The sequence below is a fragment of the Penaeus chinensis genome, chromosome 12 (assembly GCF_019202785.1).
Source record: "Penaeus chinensis breed Huanghai No. 1 chromosome 12, ASM1920278v2, whole genome shotgun sequence".
NCBI lineage: Eukaryota > Metazoa > Arthropoda > Malacostraca > Decapoda > Penaeidae > Penaeus > Penaeus chinensis.
In genome coordinates this window covers 20,930,591-20,940,473 of record NC_061830.1, presented here as the reverse complement: position 1 = coordinate 20,940,473, position 9,883 = coordinate 20,930,591, and positions in this window count along the sequence as shown.

Below are 9,883 nucleotides of genomic sequence, written 5' to 3'. Positions count from 1 at the left end.
CTCTGTGACTTCGATGTTTTCACCGCAAGAACGTACCGACTGCACAAGGTCTCCTAGTAGGCCCCCAAAATCCTGGATCTTGGTCTTAGTCCAGGAGACCTCTAGCCCCAGGGTCTTTGCTTCATTGCTAAATGCATCAAGAGCCGCTACTAGGGTTTCCAGAGATTCAGAGAGAATGGCAACATCATCAGCAAAGTCTAGGTCTGTAACCTTGATATTACCCAGAGTTGCTCCACAGTGACTTTGGACAGTAGCTCTACCCAGTATCCAATCCATGCAAGTGTTGAAAAGTGTTATTGCTATTAATCCAACAATCTTAGCCTCAGGATCTTCCAGAGTGATTCGCGATGCCTTCTTGAGGTCGATATCGGCTGCGAGCAGCCCATGTCCGAACTCACGAAGGCGCTCTACAATGATTCGAAGCGCCAGGATGCGGTCTATTGTGGACTTACCAGGAGTGAATCCAGATTGATCCGGCCTTTGGTGCCTTAGCAGGTGGTCTCTGATACGTCTCAGTAGAATGTGTGCGAGTACCTTGCCTGGTACACTGAGTAGTTCCAGAGAGGGATGACCATACCCCTCAGCAGGTCAGAGGGAATGGTACCAGTCTGCCAGATGGCAGACAGGACTGCATGCAAGCCCCTTGCCATAGGTTCTCCACCAGTCTTTAACAATTCAGCTGGGATACCACAAACACCTGCTGCTTTACCACTCTTCAGCTTGGAGACCGCCTCCCTGACTTCAGTCAGGGAGGGTGGATCCTCGCTGATGGGTGGGTCTGGCAGGGTCTGGCAGAGGAATCTCAACATTGCCCGCATCCATGTTAACTGTAGTCGTCTGTGAGGAGGGCTTGGAGTTCAGCTTTCTCAGGGCTTGGTAGGCAGAGCGAAGGTCATTTACTAAGAAATGGTTTTCGACCTCCTCTGCAAGATTACTGATAAACTGTTCCTTATCCCTTCTCAACAGTGACCTAGTCCTGCGCACCAGAGAACAGTGCAAATTGCGATCCCCTGACAATCGAGCCGCACGATAAGCATCTGTGGCTTCCAGTGTCTCCTGCGAGATCAAATTCTGTCTTGCTCTTGGGCGTTCACCAATGGATTCTTGAGCTGCATCAAGCGTTTCACGCTTGCAGGTACCCCACAGAAGAACAGGGTTTGTCAGGCCCTCGAGTGCTGTGAGACGACCAGAGATAGCCTCGGCAAACCCCCGGGCACACTCGTCCTCCCTCAATCTGTCCAAATGAAACACCCTTGGGTGTTCATTTGGGCGACGGGGGGTTCTAAAGTGGACTAGTCTATGATCAGTTCCACAGAACTCGGTACTTCGATACACCCTGCAGTTCTGAAGGATCCTCCACCGAGTGTTAACGAGGATGTGGTCGATCTCCTTGGCCACACTACCCGTATCGCTGTACCAAGTCCAACGATATAGATCAGAACGCTGATACCAGGAGCCAGAAATCCTCAATTTCTGGGACCTAGCAAAGTCACGGAAAAGGAGGCTATTCTCGCTGCCAGCATCAGCTCCTGAGCCATGAGGACCAACAGACATCTCATAGCCAACTCGATCGCAGCAAGGCCTGCCTCCCCACAGCCGCCCATTAACCCCAGGGGGCACGGGGGCAGGAGTTAGTACGAAGCCAGGGCGTATCCACACGCCGGTGGGCCATGACTCCGTACCTTTAGGGCCTCCTGCTGCTCCAAGAGCCTCCACAGTTCAGCCTAGGACCGCAAGGTACCTAGTTTCCATGGGTGGCCATGAGCAGGCACTGCAGAAGTCTTGATGATGGAGAGTCTATGAGCTAGCAGGGGAGTCATATGCATAGCTTCTCCCTCTTCGCACCAGGCTAGCCAGCGGTGGCAGCTGTAAGCGAGAAGGCATGTAAAGCACTTAACACTTGGCTACCACACCATCGCTTCACATCACCCCGAGCATGAAGCACCCACCCATATATATATATATATATATATATATATATATATATATATATATATATATATATGTATGTGTGTATATATATATATATGTATGTATATATATACATATATATATATATATATATATATATATATATATATATATATATATATACGGAAAGAACGCTCAATGCACATCACCGACAGTAACAGAAAACGGGATTATGTAACATCTAAGGACATGCGTTCTTCATTATCAATATTTTTTCTCCGAGTAAGTACTGATGCAATTGTACTTCTTTTTCCTTTACATTAACTTTTATGCTAAATATTTAAGAAATGTAATGCACAGTTGATGTCAGTATACAAATATTATATTATTCAATTTTAATGCCGCACCGATACACGGTGTATATATACATATATACACATATATGTATGCATATATGTATATATAATGTATATATACATATAGATATATACGCATACATACATACATATATATATATATATATATATATATATATATATATATATATTTACACATATATGTATGTATATATGTATATTCATATATATGTGTGTATGTATATGTATACATATACACACACACACACACACACACACACACACACACACACACACACACACACACACATATATATATATATATATATGTATATATATAATATTTAGGTTAAGCAGCGAAAGTGTTAAATAACTTTATATATTCTTCCATTGTTATTTTGATATGGGGAAACTAAATTTAAGGGGAAACATCTGGTGTATCTATAGTGTTGCATGATTCCAGTTTATTTACGTGTTTCTTGTGCATTCCATACCACTGCAACATATGCCAAGAGCACCCTTTACTTTACCGACATATATGAATACCCTCTTCATGTTTGGTCTTAGTGATAGAATTTTGTATTGTTTATATGATCTTTAACTTTTCCATTACACTTACTCCAACGACTTTTTCCTTCATTTATTTATTTATTAAAAATATTCTGCTGCATCTACATCTAAGGTCATTAGCGGCTTATTGCAAATCTAGCGATAGGGTGGAGCTTGGGGATGAAGCTCCCGGGTAAGAAGTGTTTTGGTTCACAAGGAGATGTTTGTGGATTTCCAGAGTGGTCAGCAAATGTGCCAGGAATCAAGTCACACAGCATCGTGACAATGTATTGTGGCGAAAATGGTAAAAAGGAGTCAACGATTAGGGTATGTGGACAGAAGAAGAGAAGAAAACGAAAGGAGAAAAGACCATGAAAAACTAGATCAGGTGGGGACTGAGGTCCAAGGTAGGGTGATCTCCTCCACTGGGCCTCAGTTTCCGCCTACTAATCCCCCCTCCCCATGGCAACAACGAGCAAGGGATTGGAGGGGGAGATCACTTTTCCTTCTTGGTGAGATTAGTACTGTTTCTCCTAACTTGTACTGATTTTGTTTTAATCTTAACTGACTAAATTCCATATTCCAGTTAATACACAATTTGGACATTATCATAATCATTACTCAATTAATCTATTATTATTATGATTATGATGATTATCATTATGATTATTATAATTATGATTATTATCATTATGATTATTATCATTCTTACTATTAGTATCATTATTACGTTCATTATTATCATCATTATTAGTTAGTATCATCATCATCATCATCAACCATCATCATCATAAATCATCAGAAAAGAGAGAGAGAAAGAGAGAGAAGAGGATTGTAGGGGGTTGTGTCTAAATATCAAGGGTTATGACTGGTTGGGCAGTGGTAGTGGTTAAACGATTTGACTCTTTATTAAGGAAGAGCATAATGGTTAATGGTTAAAAGCAAAATAAATGTGCTAGACATCTAAGGTCATGTAGCACTATAGTTAATGTTAGTGAAGGGTGGTTGGGTTAGTGATTAGTAGTTAAAGCTGGGTTAAGGAATTGGTGAGTGAATAGGTTAGGGTCGGATGAGGTAATGTAAAGGGTTAGATCAAGTGAAGGATATATATGCGTTTGGGGAAGAAAAACAGGTTATCAAAGCAGAAAGTGTGAGATTCTGTAAGGATGTCTGATAAGTTCGGATGTCTATGTAGGGAGGATAGGTGGGAGAAAGTAGAGGTACAGGCTGTTTCAAACCGAAGGCAAGACAATAGAATATGTGGGACTGAAAGAGGAACATTACATAATAGACATAGGGGTGGATCGGATTGTGACATCAGATAGGGGTGTGTTAGACGGGTGTGGCCAATGTGTAAGCGGGCGAGAGCCGTCTCCCAACATCTGTTTCGATGGAATGGAGCTGACCAGGAGGAGATTGACAGTTTTACAGTATGTAATTTATTAGTGTGGAGACTTGACCAAAAAGATTGCCATCGATTATACAAGAAGGTCTTAAAGTGTGAGTAATAATCCGTGGCTGGGATATGTGAGAAACGTGGTTGATTTGATGTGGACACAGCAGCGTGGCGTGCTAGAGTATCTGCCTGTTCATTGCCGGGGATTTCAACATAGCTGGGTACCCAGCAAAATTTGATTGTTTTATGACGTGTGGACAGGTAGAACAACCAGTTCTGGATCTTACAAACAAGGGGGTTGGTCGTGTGTATTGACTTATGAGAGTTAATGAGTTACGGGAGTCAGTAAAAATTGTATAAGAGGAAGAGGGGAGTGAGTATATGTGTTTTAAGGCAAAAAGGAGTGCATACAGTTCTGTAGTAAGGACACTGGATTCAGGAGGGAGGGGGTATTTGAAAGTACGAGTTGGGAAGATTACTGCAAAACCAGCACCGGAGGTGGTTTTGGAGCCGTCAGTGTAGACGGGAATGCTGGAGGAATGAGTGGAGGCATGGTCAAGGAAATGGATGAGAAGGACAGTAGGAGGAATATTTGATTTTGGTGGGTCAGGGTAGACAGAGGAGCAAATATGGGGGCAAGGTATAAGCCATGGAGGGACTGAATGGGCAGAGAACGGGAGGGGTCGGAGATGGGGAAAAGGGGAATGGGAGAGGAGGGTATCCATGCGAGTGGAGAAAGGAGTAGGTAAACGTGGAGAAGAAGCAAATGTAGGAAGTAGGGATCGTGGGATAGTTAGTTTAGTGAGGGGAAGTTGGTGGAATCGAGCATAACATCGGAGAGAGAGAAGGGCACGGCGTCGAGAGAGAGATGGTATGCCTGATTCAGTGTACAGACTCTCAACTGGAGAGGAGCGGAAGGCACCTAGGGCTAAGCGAAGACCACAGTGATGGATTGTATCAAGATGAGCAAGGAGAGAAGTTGAGGCAGAGGAGTAGATATGGCATCCATAATCTAGAGTGAAGAGGATTAAGGTGACATGAAGATGAAGGAGTGTTTTTCGATCTGAGCCCCAGGATAAATGGGATAGGGTTTGTAAAATTCGGAGACGGCGGCGAGCTTTTTCTTTGATGTAAAGAATATGGTCTCGCCAGGATAGTTTGGAGTCCAATTGGGTTTAGGAAGGGGAGGATAAGAGCTTCTCGCCAATGAGAAGGAAAATTTCCTGATGTCCATATGTGGTTGTAAGTTGTTAATAGGAAGGATAATGAGGAAGATGGGAGTTGTCGGAGCATACGGTAGTGAATACCGTCAGGGCCTTCATGAGTGTTGTGGCACGATTTTAGGGCAGCACTGAGTTCAGAGGAAGAAAAGGGAGCATTATAGGACTCAGCAGAGAATAGGGTGAAGATAATGGGGGTTTGTTCCCTGATGGTTTTAATAGAAGAGAAGTGTGGAGAAAGGGGAGAGCCACTACTGACCTGGCTGAAATAATCACCCAGTTCATTAGCGACTTCGGGAGGATCAGAGATGAGGGTATCTCGAATATGGAGGACGGAGGCTGGATGGGGGATGTTTGCCTGATAGTTTATGGATCCGGCGCCAAACATTTGAGATAGATGTAGAGGATGTAATTGAGGAAACATAATTTCGCCAGCTATTTGTTTTACTATTTCGGATTGTACGACGAAGACAGGCAGATGCTCTTTTAAAGGAGATAAGAGCTGTTAGTTGATGAGGGGTACCTCGTTTGTAGCGGTAACTGTTCCAGGCTGCACGTTTTACACGGAGTGCTTTAGTGCAATCAGAATTCCACCATGGAACACATTTGGAGGTATAGGGTCTTGAGGTTCGAGGGATAGCTGTATGGCCAGCTCTTAGGACTGTAGTTATGAAAAATTGTATCATTTCTGATACGGATGAGAGGGAAGATGGAGGGGTATGAATAGTAGAGAGTGAAGTGAAAGTATGCCAGTCAGCTCTATCAAAGCACCAGCGTGGGGAGTTAGGAAGTGGTACATATGAAGTTGGAGAAAGGAGAACTGGGAAGTGGTCACTATAGGGAAAGTGGTCAAGAATTGACCAGTGGAAATCTAAATGAAGAGAAGGGGAGCATAGAGAGAGGTCAATGCATGAAAAAGACTGCGTGCGTGTATCAAAGTGTGTGGGGCGATCTGTATTTAGAATAATAAGATCAGCGGTGGAGAGGAAGCGCTCTAGAGCTCGGCCACGGGTGTTGGTGATAGAATCACCCCAAAGAGTGTGGCGGCAGTTAAAATCACCTACTATGAGGAAAGGTGATTGAAGTTGGGAAATTAGGTTTTCAAAAGCAACAAAGTTAATGGGGTGGGAAGGGGAGAAGTAGACTGAAATCACTGTGATCCAGCGGCGAAGAAAGATACGAATAACTGTACAAGGGACAGTGGTTTAAAGGGAGGTATGACATAAGGTGTTTTCTGGTTGATAAGTATGGACGAGACATAAAGGGAGTGTGGGGAAGAAACAAAATGGTAATCGGGGATTGGTATTGGAGAATGTGTAAGAAAAGTTTCTTGAAGGCATATTATGGATGGGTTTTAAGAGGAGAGGATATGTCGGAGGTCAGGTCTGTGAGAGCGGAAACAGCGAATGTTCCAATGAAGGATAGTTATACTTTCGTTGATTTAGCGATAACGATTGTAGTACGTTTTGGAGAATTTGAAGGGGAAGGTGCTAGAGGGTGGGATAAAGAATGAGGTTGGGGAGGTGGTATTGTATCAGGAGGGATGTTGGGAGGTAGAGGGTCTGGGGAATAGGGTACTTGTGACATGAGGGATTCACGTGTGTATCCAGGAGGGAGTGGAACGGATAAAGGGGATGGTGGGAGGGTTAATATAGGTGGGGGTGGAGTCGGGGGGGATGGGTTTTGTTGGGATGGGGTAGGAGGATTGGGTGTAGGGAGAATATGAGTAGGAGGAGGATGGATATCGGCAGTCACTTTGAGTGTGGAGGGAGCGGGAATTGTAGAATTTGAAGGTGGATGAGTATCAGTTTGGGACTCGATTATGTAGTTCTGGATATCTTCAAGAGTTTCTGTAATGGGGTTGGTTGGGGAGTTTTGTGAGATAAAGGTTTTCTTGTGAGGGGGGGAAGAGAAGTCTAGTGTCTGAAAAATAGGGGCAAAGGAAGGTGGAGGTGATTGTGAGGTAGGGGAAGAGGAGGTGGAACATTTATTCTGTCTGCTGCGGGTAGTGCGGGGAGGGAGAGGGGAAGGTGTTGGGGCTGTATTAGAGATTGGAGTGTCTGGATTTAGGATGGCTTAAGAATTTGATTGGGTAGAGATTGGAGTGTCTGGGTTTAGGATGGCAAAATAATTTGACTGGGGAAGGTAGGAGGTAGAAGAGGGGAAGTTAGATCGAGGGGGGTTGGGTTTAGGAGAGGGTGTAGGAGCTTGGGAGGTAGGGGAATTGGCAGAGTGAGCGACATTACTAGAGTAGGGGGTAAGAAAAAAACCTCGTCGACGTGCTTCTTGTCTGGCTTCACGTAGAGTGAGTCCAAGTCTGAATCTGAGAGTTGCTACTTCAGACTCAAATTTGTAGGTGGGGCAGCCTCTATAAAATACATTATGGGGGCCGCCACAGTTTGCACATGTGCGTAATTGTGCAGAGCAGTTTGATCGAGTATGGCCAGGTTGGGCACATATCGGGCATCTGGCTGTGGAATGACAGTGTTTGGCTGGGTGTCCTAAACGCCAACAATTTTGGCACTGACGAGGAGGAGGTTGATATGGTCGGACAGGTAGGGATTCCCCACCTATGTAAACATTAAAGGGAAGGTCATGTCCACGGAAAGTAATTTTGGCAATGTTAATGGATTTCTTACGATTTCCTCTGGGAGGAATGGAATAGCATTGTACATATGTTGCATCATAGTCTGTGAGACAGGCGAGTAAGTCCTCTCCACAATCTGACCATTCTTTGTCATAGATTGGGCAATCTGTTGGGGAGATAAAGACAGTTCCGGTGCAAGTATTGAGGGTTGGATGAGATTCTGTAGGGATGGGATTACCACAAAGATCAGTTAGTTTTGTTAATGCTATAGCTTGGTTTTCAGGTGTTACTGTGACAAGACGGGAGTGGTCGGGTCGGCTACGGAAAGAGACTTTGCATACTTGTTTTTGGAGGCATTGCTGGAAGAGGAGGGTGTTTTTAGAGTAGGGAGCTGTGGGAGGGATCACGAGAAATCGGTCCCATTTGGCTGGGCTAAATATAGTATTTAGGATTCTTGTAGAGTTGGGGATAGTAGAAGTGCGGGGACGTGTGGAGGAGGGAGTAGTGTTGAGGGGGGTAGTGTTATGGGGAGGTGGGCAATAAGGTTGTAAGGTAGTAATAAGGGGAGATGGGGTGGTTGATGAAGAAGGTTGTGGGAGTAAAGGTGTTGAAGTTGAGCATGTTGGGAGAGTAGACATGTCTCCTGGGGGTTGGTTGTTGATTAGGGTTGATACTGTACTAGTATGCATTGATGATGGGGTAGTTGTTGCAGTGTTCGGAGCCGTGGTCAAATGAGAGCCAGGATTGGGGCTATTTGATAAAGGGGCAAGCCTCATTGCCACTAAAAGTGGGGTTACATCTTCATTATTGGCCATAATAAGCCTGGAGTATGTTGGGAAAAAAAACAGTCCACCCCTCAGGGTCCCCTTGAGGGGTAAGGGCCAGGTATGGCAGGGGAATACCGTGCCCCCCCCCCCCGACAAGAACGGGCAAAGGATTGGGGAGGCACGATTTTTATATAAATTTATTATTTTGAGTATATCGTTAGAAACTCCCCATATCATAGTGCACAGTTCGGTAGTAGGTAAAGACAAGTTATTTGTTCGATCGGCAACTTTCGAGTCGGCGTGACTCAGTTATGTCCGTTCATTTAATGTAGGACTAGAGTTTTAGCTTGAATCATTAGTCGATTATTAATCACGCCCTTCAGGAAAGGCGTATGAGGGGAACACAGAGGCTCCCTGGTTTAGGTGCAGCCTGGAGAGGCCAGCGCAAGACTTCATCTGCTGAACAATTTCATGGACAGACATGTGTGTGGCTGATGGGTTCTGTCTTGTCCATTTTAGCAGCAGGTGTGACACAGTCATCCTGTGCTTTGGATTTTCTTTTACCACTGGAAGCCACGTGTGGCTCCAAAGTGACTGTCGTGGTCTGGGCCTTACATGGTTCGTCATCATTCATCTCTTTCTCTGGGGATTTTTTCAGGTATGTTTGCCATGAAATTCACCAGCTGTTTCATCCTCTCATGCCCCAACCCACAACGGAGTTCAACAAGGAGAAGCTGTATGTTTGAACCAATGTCTAACTACTACAGAAGTGGTGAGAGAATATACGCAACCAATAGCCTTTGTCATGGCACTAACGGATCAGTGTGAGTGCCAACTGCGACATGACTCTAGCTTCCCGAAGGAGACCAGCTGATTGACCTGACTGGGTCAGGATCAGGCCACCTGTCTTGCTGGAATAAGGGACCCTGCTAGCCGCAGGGCCTACTCATGCATACTCCACAACGTACAAGGCTACCGTGCACAGCAGACACGTGGGTAGGTGTGAACCCCTGGGGAGAGACCAGAGGGGATGCCCTTCCACCTAGAAGATAGGCATTGTTGTTTGGAACCCTTTGTTCATCCCTAAGAAACAGCCA